General features: G+C 36.9%; 1 long non-coding RNA gene across 1 annotated transcript; it reads right to left on the bottom strand.

Annotated features, from left to right (window-relative positions):
- Positions 1–3,123: 3,123 nt before the first annotated feature.
- On the bottom strand, positions 3,124–11,584 carry LOC135156979 (uncharacterized). Its single transcript, XR_010296048.1, has 3 exons — positions 11,151–11,584; positions 7,841–8,039; positions 3,124–6,172 (listed from the first exon to the last, which is right to left on the bottom strand). It is a non-coding gene; the product is annotated as an uncharacterized LOC135156979 (long non-coding RNA).
- Between the last annotated feature and the right edge of the window lie 6,441 nt (positions 11,585–18,025).

Here is an 18,025-nt window from a genome sequence, read left to right as displayed (position 1 = left end):
CTGCTTGGCAATCAGAAATGAAGAAAAATGATTTCGAGAACATCTCAGAATATGTTCTTGTCAACGATTCAAATGGTAAATAAGTCTGATATATTTTTAGAAATATGTTGATGCATACTCATTTTACATACATGTATTTTTATGAAATCAAAACATACGTCTCTTGTAGATAATAATAATAATAATTGGCATTTATATAGCGCTTTATCAATCTACAACTCTTCAAAGCGCTTCACAATGGTGTATGGTGTATTAGATATGGTGTATTTGAAATTCTATACTTATGATTATGGTGTAATGAGAAATGTCTACTTGCACCATTTTTCTTTTCAAAGAATTCACAATAAATATTGTTTGAAACAAGAGTATCCCATGTGAAACACTGCACCGTTTGATTTAAAAGCCAATGTGTTAAGTTTGCATTTTGGCGAGGTCAAAGCTAATCTGATGTGGTAAGGCCATGTCTAATACTCCCTACGGCCTTGGTTTTTTTTCTTACTTAGTTTTCTTATGTGTTGCAATTCAAGGCCTGCTTTTTTGGTCTTCACCGCAATGTCTGCACAATTGTACAAATTATACAGGTACTATTTCTTCCCATACAGCTCAGCATTTGATAGTAGGGGGAGGACAACAGAATGTGCCTGGTTTCCCAAAGGTGATATCTGAGAGTTCGTGTTACCGCATTCTCCTCGAGACATATACCAGACCGCAGGATGAAGTTGTATGTTTCGTACAAAATACAGGTGAGTTACCACTCGACAACAAAATATTGGTGGATTTTAGTCATGCAATAGACCAAGTTGTCATAGAGGTCTGATATGAAATACATATTCTTGTAGAAAATTAATATATATTCAGTAGGGGGGGGGGCCTGAAACTTGTTTGTTTTAGATTTGTAGTAGAAAGCTTTCATCGCATTGTATTTTTCAGGACATTTTTCTTTGGAAAACAAATTCACAAATCATTACACCAGATTATGAGTTTAAAACATTAGCAGAGATGCCAACTTTTGGAAATCAGAATTAGGGAGGATTTGCAACCGACTCCAAATTATGTGCGCGTAGCGCACATCTCGAGCGCGGAGCGCTCGACCCTTGCGGCCGGGGTCCAGGGCCCGCCTTAGGGCCCTGGAAGCTCTGGGTTTCTAGATGCTCTCTGGTGCAATCTGACCCTTATGATTAGGCACGATTTTGTATCTCCATGTCAGACTAAAAAAAAACACAATCTTTGGTTAAATTTGCAAATATTTTTTTTCAGCTTACATTATGTATGTGCAATTTCTTTGCTTTTATTGATTAAAACCAGTCAATATTATGCTGTTTATAATTAAGAAATATTATGGTGTGCATTTAAACAGAAAAATAATCAAATATTGATTAGAGATTGGGGTGGAGAATTAAGGGGGGGAAGTGGGATACAACCAAATATATTGATTTTGATATCATATTTCCAGTTATTTTGTTGAGAATACTACTAATTGGAAAATATACAAAAGTTTATTTGGATTTTTTTTCTTCATAAATTTAAAGAAAAAATCTGATTCCTATTATCATAATTTAACGAAAGTGCACTTTCTTCATTGCTTTGCAGGTACTTTCGACGATGAGGCAAGATCAATGGACAGAGTGTCAAGGAGGCTCTGTTGGTTCACTGGAGAAGCAAGTCATGAAGAATCCACATATGGCCCTGCCACGCTGATATTGAACAGCCAAACAGCAGTCCTTGATTTTTACATCGAGAAGCTGAGAGTCTGTACCCCAGGATATGTCATGTTCACCAATAATATCGCCAAAGAAGTCATATTCCTTTGGCAAGTTTGAGCATCTCAGAATGTGCATGTATAAAACCATAATCAATATAACTGGTATGATGGTTTTGACAAGTCAAAGGGAAAATGGCAGATAGTGGAATGAACAGGTGATGAGATCTACCCAGGTAGCCCTCACAATCACAACTAGTATGATGGTTTAGACAAAGTCAAAGGGTATAGGACAGATGGTGGAATGAACAGGTGATGAGATCTACCCAGGTAGCCCTCACAATCACAACTGGTATGATGGTTTTGACAAAGTCATTGAATATATATGATCGAAGTTAGTTTATCCAGTCATTAATTCTTGTATTTGTATGTATTATGCACAGGAGCTGAAACCATTAGAGGCAACCTTTCAGCTTGCATTATACTCAAAGCAATGCTTTGAAAAACTACAAAGGCTCTTCAGTTGGTACGAGGAAGAACAAGGAAAACCAATGAAGCAGTCTGTAAGTATATAATTGGATGCTTTGCTTCTTCTGTTTGTAGGCCTATATTGACAATACTGTATTCACTAGCGCAGCTATTGATTTATTACAAAAGCTGCACAGCAGGATGAATAATAAATTGCCATAAAAAGTAGCTTAAATTGACATTCCAGGGAATACACATATAACTGTAGAATCAAGATATTTATGGTTATCATAATCACAACTGGTATGATGGTTTTGACATAGTCAAAGGGTATAGGGAAGATAGTGGAATTAACGGGTGATGAGATAGATATCAGAACCGTCAGAGACTGTATCCTCATTGATGTTATGCTCAATAATGCTCAGAGACCTTCGGCGATACAGGGCATGGTTATTCAAGGGTATAGGGCAGATCTAGTGCAATTAACAGGTGATGAGATCTCATCTCTATACCACAGAAAAAAGCATACTATCTGGAGGCTTCTTCTGCACCCAAATGGATCTGCCAAAAAAATAGTTGTGAGCAGGGGAGATATTTGCAGGACATTTGATTCGATTCCAGGTACACGAGACTACCTAGTAACATGGTGACTGCAATGGATGAACTTTAGTGGAGTTTTTAATCAAAGTTGGAACAAAGTTGGAGTCAAAAGTAGATACTATACATGTAGGTTTTAAAATGGTTTACAAGTTATCTAGCTGTGAGAAAATTTATTACTTTACTCATGCAAATCTGTTCTACAGGATCCATTTTAATTTCCCTCTTAATTTGAGTATCCCACTTGCCTGAGCAATAGGCTCGCATTCAGACATTTTCATTAAATAGTTGGTAAGTAAGACAACACTCCACAGCATATTGTTTACTTTAACAAACAAATGGAAAGTCAAAAACAAATATTCTATCAGTTAGGCTTTTATTGTGCTGATGAACAACCTTGTGGAAATCTAGTGCATCCAAAAGCATTCAGTATCCTAAGACCAAACACACAAAAGATGTCTATGAATTCAGTAATTCTGACAATGAAATATCAATACCTTCACATTTGCAACTACAGCAAGAGGAGTCTAATTTAGATGGCAGTCGTGACTTTTTCTATGGAATGTTATCAGAGACGAAGAGCAAATGGGGAGTATATTGTAAGTTCACAAGTGACGAAGAGCAAATGGGGAGTACATTGTGAGTTCATAAGTGACAAAGCAGATGGGGAGTACATTGTGAGTTCACAAGTGACGAAGAGCGAATGGGGAGTACATTGTGAGTTCACAAGTTTCTGCTCAGCCATTGAGAAAATGTGATAGGGTTGAATAACCCATTGAATAGAAAGTCCTTATAAAATTGGCACATCAAGTATGAAAAAGGCAATGCATTCAAGATGCGCATACCAAAAAACTTGGTTCTAGCAAGGTGAGAGTTTAAGTTTTTGTTAAGTAGCTAAAATCTCTCTGTTGTGCTTCTGACCAGCTCTGGACCTGTCCAGTAATCTTTACCTAATTATTCTCTTTTGAATTCATATTAGTAAAGCCCAGGAAACCTACAGGTATTTCCTTTTATTCTTACTGCACACATTACCAACATCAGTTTGGCAAATACAACTGTATTTAATAGAGCTGACATCTTTTCTCTCTTTCTCTCATCCTCCTCCTTCTTCCCTACCTTTGCTTGAAATACAAAGATGTACTTATCCTTCATCAAGCTGGTAGCAATCCTTTCTTACCTTTTTAAATATAGCTAATAGACCTTTTCATATTCATTTATCCCTGCTAATTCCTACTCATAGTTTGACATTTTGTATACATGCTATAGTTGGATGAAATTGAATTGAATTGTCACTCTGGGTTCTTTTGGGGTTCGTGACTCCATATCACATCCATCCCATGCTCTTAACTCCAGGCCAAACTTACGGCCGGTTAACGGAGTAACCGGGGGAGCGTTTCATGAAAGGACTTGTCAGACATTTTATCCGACAAGTCCCATTTTATCCGACAGTTACCATAGTAACAGTGCTTCTCAGCCAATCAAAATCCAGAAAAGTTGTCAGATCTGACAACTTGTCGGACAAAAATGTTGATGAAACGCCCCCCAGCTTTCCGAATATTATCTTATCTATACAATTTTTATCTTGAATATCATCTTCAATATAATGTTGCCTACAAGATAGTCATGACGATTATTATATTATACTCCGAATTTAACTCTGTCAGGAGAGGTAATAAATATTCTGGAACTGTACTACCGTCTCCCGTTTCATCTGTTATATCTCATCATAAGTGTATTTATCTAAGTAACACTCACAATACGCCATCGAAGTGAACTTTACTTTCTACTACAAAACCAGAGTGTTACATAACCTTCTTTTGACTACACGTGATCAGTACGGGAATTGCCCAGATGTTTTGATTAGGAACCTTATAAGATTGCAAACAAGAGCTGCTCAAATTGTCACGTAATTTTAATTATGAGACCAGCAATGGCATCAACCTAATGAAGAATTTATTTTTTAATGTATTGAAGTATTGAATGTTCTTGCCCCATCACGCCTGTGTATTGAAATGGTTTTTGATCACCACAGATTTGATACTAGAAATGCTGGTTCCCCCAATGGAGTTAGATTAAAACCTTATTAAGAATCACTTTATAAGCAATCGTTCAAATATGACAGCACAAAAGTCTGAAATCTCTCAATAATTTGCAAAGCTCTGCTTATCAGTTGGCCCTCCCTCCCTTTCAATTATTTATATTTCGATTTGATAATTGTCTATTGTAATTTTATAATGTTATCAATTTTTTGTATGTACTTCAAATGTGATTATATGTTACTATGTCAATTGTATCAAAAATTGTAAATATGAAATTGAAAGTGGAAAATAAAATGATTGAATTGATTATGATAATAATTTTGATAATAATAACACATCAACAAACAATGCATATACTTTTCAGAACTTGATGGAACGTCAATGCTTGAATGTTCAAATGTAACCTGCAAGGAAGGTAGATGGTTCCATATGGATTGTGTGATGGTGTCAGACGGGGAAGAAGAGACTGACTGGTTCTGCAGTAAAGAATGCACAGAATCTGGTAACGGCCAATTCTGTATATGCAGGAGTAAATAAGATGGAGGCATTTTAAAATTGACTTGTTCCAACAGTTCCTGCGAGAAGGGGAAGTCCTTCCATCACTCCTGCGTGAGATCGACTACAATTTCTCAAGGTAAATTTAAAAACATATTGGTCCAAGACTCCAACTGCACAACTAAGTAACGAACCAGTGAATTAATTTGCGTAACGGACGTAATCCCGTGGGGAAATATCCCCACCCACCTTTCAGAGAGGAGTGATGGCATGCCATCCCCACCGCCTTTCAAGACATAAACAATATATTTTATAAAGGAGCTCCATTTTGAAGCTCCTTGATTTTATGATGAATATTTATGATAAAGCGTGGAAAAAATTTCACATCTTGTCAACGTGCTTACATTGACCAAATTTTGCATTCTAAAAACGTAACATTTTGCTCCACCCTGCGCTCATATAAGAATTGTCGCACGGTGGTTTGGACAACTCATTGCTTCAATTCTAATAGTAAGGGGTGTCAATTTGCGCAATTTTGGCTTCTTTATCAAACTGCTTACTTAATTTCACCAATGTCTTCTTCATGGAGCACGCCTCATTTGCTGACAGCTGCTTCCCTACTGCTCGTATGTCAACAGATGTCATCTTTCTCCCCTCTTTTTCTCTAAAAAGGGAGTTGTACCTCGACTGAAATTCTGTGACCTCCTCCTTATACCTCGAGAATCTGGGACTCTGTTTTCTGGATCTCGTCTTTTCTTCAAGACAAATATCTTTGGAGAACGTTGCCTCCATCCGGGCTCCTAAGCATCCGGCGAGTTTGCCTGCCCTTCTCAGACTTTTATTGGTCTGATTACCTTTAACTGTCGCACGGAATCTGTAAAGTGGAATTGAATTACATTTTAGACAATTAAGGATGAAAGGCCGTTGTTAGAAATGTGGAAAAATTGTCCATCGGACATTATTCCCTACATGTAGCTTTATTTCAATTTAATATCCTTTGCGTCATGAGAGTATCATCATCATTATGATTATCCTTTTTTTGGCAATTCGATTTAGACCGAGACTGGTTTTGCTCGCCAGCTTGCGGTGAACAGGATGATGAGTTGCTCTACTAACTGCAACGTTGTACATTCCCCAGCTTGTTCAATGAGTGCTTGAGGGATGCTGAACGTGAAGGTATAAATGATTATCAAAACAACTTAACTTGGGAAGAGATAACTACAAAATCTCACATTTATGACGATTTCATGAAAAAGACTACTCCAGTAGATAATACGCTTTTGGACGACTCTCATCAGTTAACCCCTATGGGAGTTGTCCTTGGGAAGGCCGTTTGGAGGAATGTATGTATAAGTCCTAGAATTACAGGCGGGGGTGGGGGGGGATAGTGTATAAAAATGACAACCTCTTATCTCAGACCTGCCATGGACTTGCCTCATTTTTATTTTTGTGTATGTGACTTTTAAAGGAGTAATTCGGGCAGAAAATAATCATAGCTAACATGTCTAAATGAGTGAATTCCCGGGCCAAAACTAATAAGTCAATGAATATTGAAGTTAAGCTATATTTAGTGGAAACAATCATAATTATGTATATCGCCATGAACATTCAAAAGGTGGGCTGATGATGTCAGGTGCCTACTTACCCTTTTTTCTGATGTAATCACATAAAACCATAGGTGCATGAATGATATGTTTCCCTATCAACAAAATGAGTTCCAACGATTACTATCTCATGCTTTAAAGCAGTTGCCGAACCAGTTTTACATTATTTGGAATGAATATGATTTCATATAATAAAATTAAAAGGAATAAGTGGGCAAATGATATCATCACCTTGCTCATTTCATATTCATGATGAAATGCATTGGAAGAAACTCTTTTCCCGAATAATTATCGCTTAATTTCACGAAACAGTTATAAACACATCCTGAACGGTATGCAAATGAGGGAACTGATGACATCACTCACTCACTATATCTTTTGTATTTTATCATTTGAAATATTCTAATTTTCTCCTCATTTTCGTATGAAACAAATTTGTATTCCTTCCTGAACATGTGGTATTACCATTGTTATAACATTTTATGGTTCGGTTAAGTTGGTTCTTAATGTCAAATTGGTAAAAAATGAAATATGGTTCAAACAAAAAAATAAAGAAATAGTGAGTGATGGACATCATCGACTCTCTCATGTGCATGTCACTGAGTTGTGAATAGAACTATTTTTTTTAAATAGGTGAAACTTCAAAATGTCATAACTTTCTTATTTTACATCCGATTTCGATGAAATCTTTAGCATTATGCTTGTTTGATTTTTCTCTCTTTATTCAAATCAACATTTATATGGGGTGGACTTGACCTCAACATCCTGCCCGAGTTTCAGGTCACATGACAAAGGTCACATGTCATTGACATGTAGGGTCAATGAACATAACATGTTATATGAATGGTGTTTTGTCATATGGTCGCACCCCATAAAATTCGTCATTATTTTGTCCCTCCCTTCTATGATTCAGATTGGGCTCTCAAAAAAAGTTTCACCTTCTTTGCAAAAGCATAGCTTATCGTCATATCCTTCGGTGGTTGCATTAATGGTATCTGCAACCTGATTAATTGGTAATTGGAACCATGTCCTCCTCATTATTTCTTCAGCCACTGAGTTGAGGTCTGTATCTTTGTTGACTTCGGCCAGTTCCTGAATTTCATGTGCGAAGGCAACTACAAATGACGTAGATATGAACTGGATTAAGATAAAAGGAATACATAGAATATTTTTAGTGGTCATGCTGATCAGTGATCAGAGGTTCAAATATTTTATTTTAACGAACACAATCACGATAATATATTGTGTATTTCTTTTCAACACGATCATGACAATATTTACACAAAATTTAAAGAGCGTCAAATATCCATCCAAATTACCCCCGCCCTGAAGAACGAGACGCGTATTCTGAAGTACAGTTGATATTTAAAATCACAGAGTGAGACCATGTCATAAGATTAACCAGACTTCAAAAGTTATTATTTTTCTGTACTTAGCATTGTATAAGGTTTTAAAAAGGGCCGTACCAACTTGGGGTTTGATGGGCTTGAACTTTCTTCGTTTTGGTTTTATTTTTCAAATTTTCACCGGATTTTTAGTTTCTTCTATTAAAGGGATGGTCCGGGCTAAACATTAAACTTCAATAACTTTATTATTTGTTATCTGATTTTGATGCAATTTTCGGTATTTCGCTCAGTGAATTCTTCTCTATGAATTAAGATTATACATTTTCAGCCCACACCATCCCTTTAAAGGAGAATGAAACTCTTGGAGCAAGTTAGCATTTGTGAAAGCAGAAAAATCAAAGAATAAGATCAACAAAAGTTTGAGTAAAATAGGACTAGCAATAGAAGAGTTATGAGCATTTGAATGTCGAGATCACTAATGCTATGGACATCCTCCCATCGGCAATGCAACCAAGATCTATGTCACAGATGAACAACTCTCCCCTTTTGGACGCTGAAAATATACCCCAAAACATCTCTTTTTGCTCATTCTAATCTAAACGATTCATCAATGATATAATGTTGTGAAACCTCTGTACTTGTCCTCTCATAAAGAGAACACCTCACCTTGTGATAGACTCTATAAAAGTGAGAATATAAGTGAAATAAGTACTAAAGTAATGAGGGAGTTTTACGTGTGTGACATCACAGATCTTGGTCGCATTGCCAATGGGAGGATCTACATGGCAGTGATCTCAATATTTAAATGCTCATAACTTTCTTATTATTCATTCAATCTTCCTCAAACTTTCAACAATATGTTTCTTTGATTTTTCTCTTTGATATGGATTCAGCTGGTTTCAAGGGTTTCATTCTCCTTTAAGGACCGTAACTGACTTATGAATAGAATGAATATCTCATCAATGGAATATAACAAAATATCTTATTTCGTTTGCAAGCCTTAAAGCAAAATTAAGTTGTACATGTACCTTTGGGGCCGATCGGGGACATTGTAGATCAGCATATTCCCCCCCAATATTGGTAAAGCTCAAGCCCCTGCGCCCATTCTCCTGAGGTGGCAATCTCTAAATAACGAACATCGTGCACCACACTAACTAAATGCTTCCATTCCTTTCAAGCATTACCGGTAGATGGCGTGATCTATAAATATATCCTACGGAAATTAAATGATTTAGACTTTTTATCGATAGAAAATGAGCAATGTATAATTTCACAATAGCACTGACTAGTGACGAGAACAAGGCCGAGGTAATGTTATAATCTCGTTCATATGATGAGTGCCATACGCATCCTCCACCAAAAATAACAAAAGATTGTTGAGACTTGATTTGTTCAGTTCAGATTTCTCTATGGACAATTACACACACTCGATCCTGCTCGAAAATTTGATGGAATAAGTCATATTTTGGTATGTATTTACACTCTCCCTGCAAATATGTTTTAGATTAGGGCTAGATATATTATTTTAAACCTTCTCCATATATTTACATTCAATTTCAGTGGAGGGTGCATATGGAACTCTTCCTGCAAACTGTATTCCAAGTAGTATTAAAGTAGATTTAGATTACCAACTGTTGAAGCCATACTAGCCTGGAGGTTTCTGGGGAGTAAAAGTCATCTACTCTACGTAGGCTTGCTCCCCATTGAAGCCTGGGACGCTTAGGCATAGTCATGCACATACGGCCACAAAACCTGAAACTTTCGCCCCCGAGATTTCTACTTTCTACTTTCCCTCTAAAAGATCTAGCCCTAAATCATGTACATGGGGTTCAACTTCATTTCAGACATTTCTGCGATATCGATTTCATTTTTAAAGAAGAATTCATTAAAAAAACTAGAAAAATGTCATGAAAAATGTCCCGCTTCAACCACTGAACTAGAAATACGTGGAAGTCGTGTTCACCCAAGCAAAACATCGCCGGCGAACTCGATAAGTCACGTGACCGCCGCCATTTTGCTAGGTCAATTGTTCGAGAACGCGCCGTAAAAGGCAATTGAAAGATATGTTTTCTCTATGTATTTCTAGTTCAGTGGTTGAAGCGGGACATTTTAGCACTTTTTAATCTAGCACCGCTCATGATTTTGCCGCCCTCTATACGCGTCACGTAACTAGGTTGCATTAACAAAGGATCAAAGATGGCGATGTCAACAAGTGTAAGTAAACTCTCTACTACTTTTATTACTTCATGTCATTTTGGTGTCATTTTGTAACCATAACTATCCATTTTTAGCCAAACGTTGCCAACCAATATTTTTACCCATTTACAGAAGTTTTATCTTCAGATTCTAAACATAACTAGCAGTTTTGCGCATTTTTATAGTTGCATTTTTCTTCGGTGCGTGGGAGCCTATATGTACAAGCGCCAGGCGTTCGGGGAGTGACCATACGTAGAGTATATTACTTTCACTCCCCAGACGCCTCCAGGCTAGTTGAACCCCATGTACATGATTTAGGGCTAGATCTTTTAGAGGGAAAGTAGAAATCTCGGGGGCGAAAGTTTAGGTTTTGTGGCCGTATGTGCATGAGCCATGACTATGCCTAAGCGTCCCTGGCTTCAATGGGGAGTAAGCCTATGTAGAGTAGATGACTTTTACTCCCCAGAAGCCTCCAGGCTAAGCCATACCTCATAAGGATCCAAGGAAAGAAGCAAATTGGTCAAATATCGATCAAACCAAGTTGAAGGATTTCTTTTTTTCAAATAACAACATGCAAAGATTGATTTTAATATGTCATCTTTGTAACCTAAATTTCTACATACATGTACTTCCTCCAGATGATATTAACAAGGAGAAAACATTTGCAAGAGAAAACTTGAGATTATGGATACAAGGTCATATTTACCTTATAAAGTGATGCTGAAAGCAAAATATATCTTGAAGAATGGCAACCACATTTTCAGATCTGTTGTCTCGAAGAGATAACTTTGAGATGCAAGCCACAAGTCAAGATGAGAATAGCCTTTGAAGTTGCCAACAAATCACAGATTCTAATGTAGAAAACAAAGTAGAGACATGCACAGATAACGTAAGTGTACAGTTGCAATGAAGTTAGAAGGCAGACTCACAGAATCAATGTAGTGTCTCTGCATTCATATACAGCTAGCCAGGTCCTCCAGCCTAGGATATATAGGAATGTGGATAAGTGCTCTGGGATCGGGATGTGAGCAAACAGAATAGAAGTGGCATTTGAACATGAAAGCATATGCTCATTAGACCGCATTCACGCATCACAATAAGGCTTGGAATGTAACTGGATTGAAATGCCTTTCAATTCTGAGTGCCAAGCCCAGATATGCCAGGGAAATTGGATGAACAAAGAAAGGTATTGAATTGAATACAAGAAAAGTTGGTGGTCACCTGTGATTGTGTATTGGAAATTGACCATTGACCATAACAAGAATAGACAAAAGATACCATTAGCAAAAGGGATTATAACAGCTTTTAGGATTAATTAAGTACATGCACATACAGGGGAAGGCTTAAATTTCCTATTGGAATACTAGGTAACTGTAGAAGTTTATTTTGAACACAATGTATTGAATTATTCTATTTCCTTTGATGTTACCTTCTTTTGATCTCTCCCCCACTTCTACATTGACTCCTTTATTCATCTCATGATTTACATTCTTATCTCATGCTTCACATTCATTGCCATCCTTTCATCTCCTGCTTGGCATTCCCTATAGTTTACCTTTGCAACATTCTTTTCTTCATTTTCATTCCATGGTTCAGTTGATTTACTCTGAATGGTTTAGCCTTTAATAAGTAATGTTTATTCATAGAAGCTCATTTATATTCAATTGAAAGCCTTTTATATTCATGTATTTCCTTTTATTTTATTTGAATATTTATAGTTTAAACAAATTATTCATGAAAATAAACCCCGAGGTTGAGGTTGGTACACCACCTCCAGGCAGTTAACCACAGGCAATCAAGGAGTCAAGTCGTGTCTTGTTTAACTCTGTAGGGATATACCACGCCCAATATGCTCGCCCAAGGCCACCCTACATTACAAAATAGAGAAATTTCAAGTGATATCTTTGAAGTAAACTCTCTTAGTTATATGATTTCTTTTAAATGGGGGAGAATTTGAATGAGAGAAAATAACAGGGGTCACGGAATGGTTTTGAAAGTGGGGGGAGGGGGTCTGACCATGCAAAAAATCACAATCAGATGGTCGTTTTTATGTTTTTGTACACGGTTTTGGATAGAACTGGGGAGCTAGTGAAGCCCACACAGCCTCCCCCATTTCCACAGCCTCTGAATTATACCACTTTTTAAAAGAATTTGTTCTGTTTATTCTGGTTATAGTACACATCATTGCCTCCCATTCCACCCCCCCCCCCAACAAAACAATATAACCATATGGTTAATACCTGAACTATAATCTGAGAAGACTTCCAACTCCAAGTCCACAAACAGATGTTTAGATAAATATCACTTCAGCATGTTATATGACAGTTGTGTTGTTGACATCTGACACTGCACTCATCATTCCTTGCACCATTGGTTGCCTGAAAGAAAAGAAAGATAACAAGGTTTCTTGTGGACTTTATTTTCGTTTAATTGCCCTTAAGTTTTACACAGATCTATGCTATTCGTTACATAAGGGCCGTCTGCACCATCCCGAGTTTTCAAATTAGCGCGCTATTTCTGATCCGGCAAATTATCCCGATCTGAAAAATCTCGAGATAGTTGGCGGTGCAGACGCAATTATCGCGCTAGTTCGTAGGATTAATCTCGAGATTGCAATCCCAAGTCAACTCGGGTTTATTTGCAAAATAGCGCGCTATTTTACGAATTATCCCGCTAATTCGTCGGTGCAGACGCACTCGAGATTGGACTCGGGGTAATTTATTCATGACGTCAGTCCATAATGCAATTCGCGTTCCACTTCCGCCTTGGTCAAAACATAAACACGTGCGGAAGTCAACTTTTAACATGCGAATAGCGTTCATAAGCAACGATGGTGTCCCACCAGTGAATGGATTTTGGGAGAGACCAGACCGAAGGGGGAGGCGCTCATCGACGATGGTCATATTCAATAACAACACTGACAGCAGTGTTGTCTTCCTTCGCAAAATGTGAGCAAATAGCATTTCTTTCCTCCTTCTCTCCCCCTCTCTCTCTCTGTCGTTGCCTCCTACTCCGCCATCATATTTAACGAAGAATACATCACTTCTTCACTCGCTGAGCTGAGAGGATTGTTGCATAACACCGGTTGAATTCGGCGAAAGTGCTAGTGAAAGGAGTACATTGCTTGCATATCGCGGGAAGTTATTCAAAAGCGCGGGCCGTTGAAACTCCAAGATCCGAAAGTGCGCATGCTCGTAATATCGGGCTTGTTGCCTCGCTCGAGCAGGAATCGCTCTTCGTGGGATGGTGCAGACGGGGTTTCTTGAATCTCGAGATTAATCGCGAAGAGGGCTGATCGGGCTAAAATCTCGAGATTGAGCAAACTCGGGATGGTGCAGCACCGCCTATTATTACTCTTTGTGAGTTTGTGTCATAAAGCTACTACCTACTTGTGAAATGATCTATGCACTATATACACATTTCAACTGAAAACATGCAAAGTTTGACATGGGGACGTCTAGAGGAAACATTAACTGCAAAGCATGTATAACTAGGCCAAAATCTTCAGTCTCTCCCTGTCAATTTTTTTGTTGTTTTTCTTAAGATTTTTCTGTCTAGCATTCAACATAATTTATATAACTTTCAAACAAAAAGTTTTTGACAATTTCTAGACTAAAGCTGGTTGCTTTTCTTTCTTTATTATAGCCCAGTTTTGTTTCAAGGAAATGTTACATATTAGGCTACAAGAAGTACTGTATTTGCAAAAAAAATCCTGAAACCAATTAAACTTGGCTATAAAGCAATCTGGCTTGTGAGACCAACTACCTGCTTACTCTCTATTTCCAACCCCAAAACAGTTTAAAGTTTACGATAGACAACAAATCAAAAGAAATTTAATAATTTACAATCATGGATAAGTGTAACTTAATAACTAAAATTACTGACAAAGAGCACAAAAAAAATAATAGAAACATATCAGGCACCATCCACAAGATATGTGCCCCTTATTTTGTTGAAGTTCAATTTTTTTATAATTTCATTACCGGTAAACACATTTACAATAACATATTCATGTCAAGATATGCTGCAAATTTTGGAAACTGGATAGATATAGATGGGTAAGTCCAAGAAAAGGTCACCCTAGAAGGCAAAATTTCATCTTTAATTTAAGAAGTTATCTTTGGTGGGGTAAGAAAGCCCAAATGTTGAATATTAAAATTTCATTAAGAAAATTTTGATAATTGCATATTTATGCTAATTTGGGGCACCTAATTTGCATAATTGGTAAAATGGACGTTACGTATGGGACAATTCTCGCTACCCCAAATAGCGATTTCGCCGAGTTCCGGGAAAATCCCTGTAACGCGCACTGCATTATGGGATAGCTTTTCGGTATTACAACTTCCTGTTCGGAAGTCCAATGCACTGTTTTGCCATTCAGATCAACAGTGCCGTCATGCACAACAACACGTCGCTTTCGCTCGGAAAGTTCGTGATCACAACCCTCTCTTTCACGATACAGTTTAACGGCCTTTTCTGCTAAAGTCACTAATTCTGCCCGACGCTTTCCATTGCACGGTATTCCTCTGTCAGTTAAGATTTTTTTAAGTTCCGAAACTGATTTTTTTATCCATTTTGTGGTCGACGAAAAATTGAACGGAATGAATGCTGTATATATTTACAGACCTGCCAACCTCTGGGAATGAAAAACTGTATTCTGTGATAAAAAAAACTGTATTTCATAATAAAATGCTTGGCGCACTCGCTCATCGCGGCGCTCAAAGCTGCATGCAAGCTAAAATGCCCACTGCTCTTGCAGATGAAAAAAAAAACATGTGTATATCTTCACCCTGGTTTGAACAAAATGATTGAAAAAAAAACAAGTTACCTGAAATTACATTGATCTAATAACCATATTTGTGCACGTTTTATGAAATAGAGACATAAAGAGATTATTTTTCTCAATAAATTACGATTTAGTTAATTTTTTTTTTTTTTTTTTTTTTACAAAAAAGTATTTTTCAAAGAAAAAACGTACTGCCGTATTTTGGTTGCAAAAACGTACTAAATACGGCTAAAACGTACTGGTTGGCAGGTCTGTATTTAGCGTCTAGTCGAATACGATCTTAAAGACAGGCCGGTCGCTAAATGCAAAATTTTAAGATATTCATTTTTTGTTTACTTTTTTATAACCAAATAAAAACATGAATAAAAATTACTTTCACGTGAAATATATATATTTTTATTATTTATAATTCAAATGGAATCAAAACTGACCAAATTAAATAAAAAGTAATATAATCTGTACATATCACGCTGATTGGCATCGATTTCAGCGTGGTGGAAAACTCAGTATCGCGAACCTCGCGCGAGCATGACTCTGAACCGGAAGTGGTGAAGACGACCCGACGGAGTGAAAATTATCTCGTCTCGCGCATTATGAGATTTTTGTTCCTATTTGGGGTAGCGAGAATTATAAAAACTCATTGAAAATGAAAACAAATCTTCTGAGATTTAGTCATAGGTGGGACATGGACCCCCTAACATCTTATTACTTTTTGGGGAAAAAGTGGTGTCATCTAATTAATCATGCAAATTAGGTCTTGTCCAAGGATGGAATGTCCCATACGTAACATTTTTAGGATGTTTTTTTAAGTTATTTCTCATAATACAATACTTGTATTGTTGCATCTCTGGGAAGTTCTAATTTATTGAGTATGAAAATGTTATACCACAAAAAGTTTCAAAAATAGAGTTTACTTTTTAATTAAAAGTTAATAAAAAAATTTTTATGTATGGGACAACATGTTACGTATGGGACATTTACACACAATGTCAATGGGGAAATTTGCGTACAAAGTGAATGGAGAAAAACAAATTTCAAGAGTGCTCTAAAAAGTGATTATTTACCTTTTCTTTAGTTTTTAAAGACTGATTTGTTATGAATACTGATAAATGAAAACATTTGAAGCGAAAAAATTGTGAAAATGGAAAAATATGAAAAAATAAAAAACAATAGAAATACATCATGAAAAACAAGGGAAAAAATGTTGAAATGGCTAATTTCCCTTTCAGTCATATCAAATATGTCTCAATAGAACATTTTAAAAGAAAGAAACTCTTTTGTTATTTCCATATTTCAAATTATTTCAATTTTTTGAATTATGGGGAAAATTGTGTACGTTCTCTTTGGGGACAAAATGTCCCATACGTAACTGTCCCATATACGTAACATGCCATTAATTTGTTTAATTAGAGTCTGTAATTAGAGGGATTTGGCTTGTGACATGAAACTTGCCTTAGATATACTAGAGTATTGTGACTTCTATCACACTAAGTTACAAGTTGTCAAATGAAATACTTTCAGAGAATTCTCAACTTGAAAAAAATGTTTTAAAAATCGTCTTTTTTCTGCGTCCCATAAGTAACAGCACATCTTTTCTCTCTAAAAGGTCAAGGTCATATGTCACCATTTTTTGCATGATTATTCTTATCCTACATGTCTACCATCATGAGGATATTCAATCTAATCAAAGTCATTTAACACTATTTTTCAGGTCATTAAAGCCTCTGAAATGTCCCATACGTAATTAACGCGCGTGAATTCTTGGACTTGCCCAGATCTAGAATGACTAGATCTACTCCAATTAGATGAAAGTAGATAGTGGCAAGAAGGTCAAGTGATAAATATTCTGATAAACAAACCATGAAATAAATTATAATTGCTGAACCTAAACAAGGGCAATTGGCAAGTACATGGAGATCTAGATCGAGGCATCAGATTGACAGCTATGGCCCTCACACACGTGTGCACACACCCTCAATCCACTACCCACACCCTATCCAAGCAGATAACTCCTTGCTTGCCCTATATAACGTATCCAGTTGTTGTGTGTCCGGACAGGTTGTGTGTCCAGACGATCAATTTTAGCAAGGAGCTTTCATTTCAACACAGCTCCTTGATTTTAGAAAGTCATTTGAAAAAAAAATACAGGCGAAGTTTCATCAATTTTTAGTACAAAATGTTAGAAAATATTATAGAGAACAAACCAGAACTGATGATTACAACTATTGAATTCATATTTTAAGTGTAATCAAAAGACAACTAAGAAGGCTTCAAAAATATAAAGACAAGTGTCCGGACACACGACCCCATCCTACACATTCACACACTCAAACTCAAAGGAGTAGACATGACACAATAGTTAGATTTCCTTGTAAATTTTACATTAATACAATTGACCAATAGTAACATTTAATTCCTACCAGTAACTAGGAGGAACCTCCTCCTTGCCAGTAGGCCCCTACCTGTCAATACCTAAGTTATACAACCATGCAAGGCGAAGGAGATATCACTTTACACACTATCAGGGGTGTGAGTGGTCACAAATAAAAAGATCTGAAAAAAGCTGAAGAGTGTTGAAAAAGTCTGAAATAGAAAGAGCTCCCATACTTTTGTACAGAGGAAGGCCAAAAATAAGCTGAAATTAAGCTGAAAATCAAAACAAAAAAATCTGAAATCAGATAAAAATCTGAACTCTCACACCCCTGTACAATGTAGTCCTATTCTGCGACGCGCCGGCCGCGGCCGGCGGGATGGAAAACCATCCGCATGATGCCCAGCTAGCTAATTCAGCTAGA

Source organism: Lytechinus pictus, chromosome 16, assembly GCF_037042905.1.
Source record: "Lytechinus pictus isolate F3 Inbred chromosome 16, Lp3.0, whole genome shotgun sequence".
In the NCBI taxonomy this organism is placed as follows: Eukaryota; Metazoa; Echinodermata; class Echinoidea; order Temnopleuroida; family Toxopneustidae; genus Lytechinus; species Lytechinus pictus.
The sequence above is the reverse complement of the archived record's forward strand: the minus strand, read 5'-3'. Positions and strand labels throughout refer to the sequence as shown.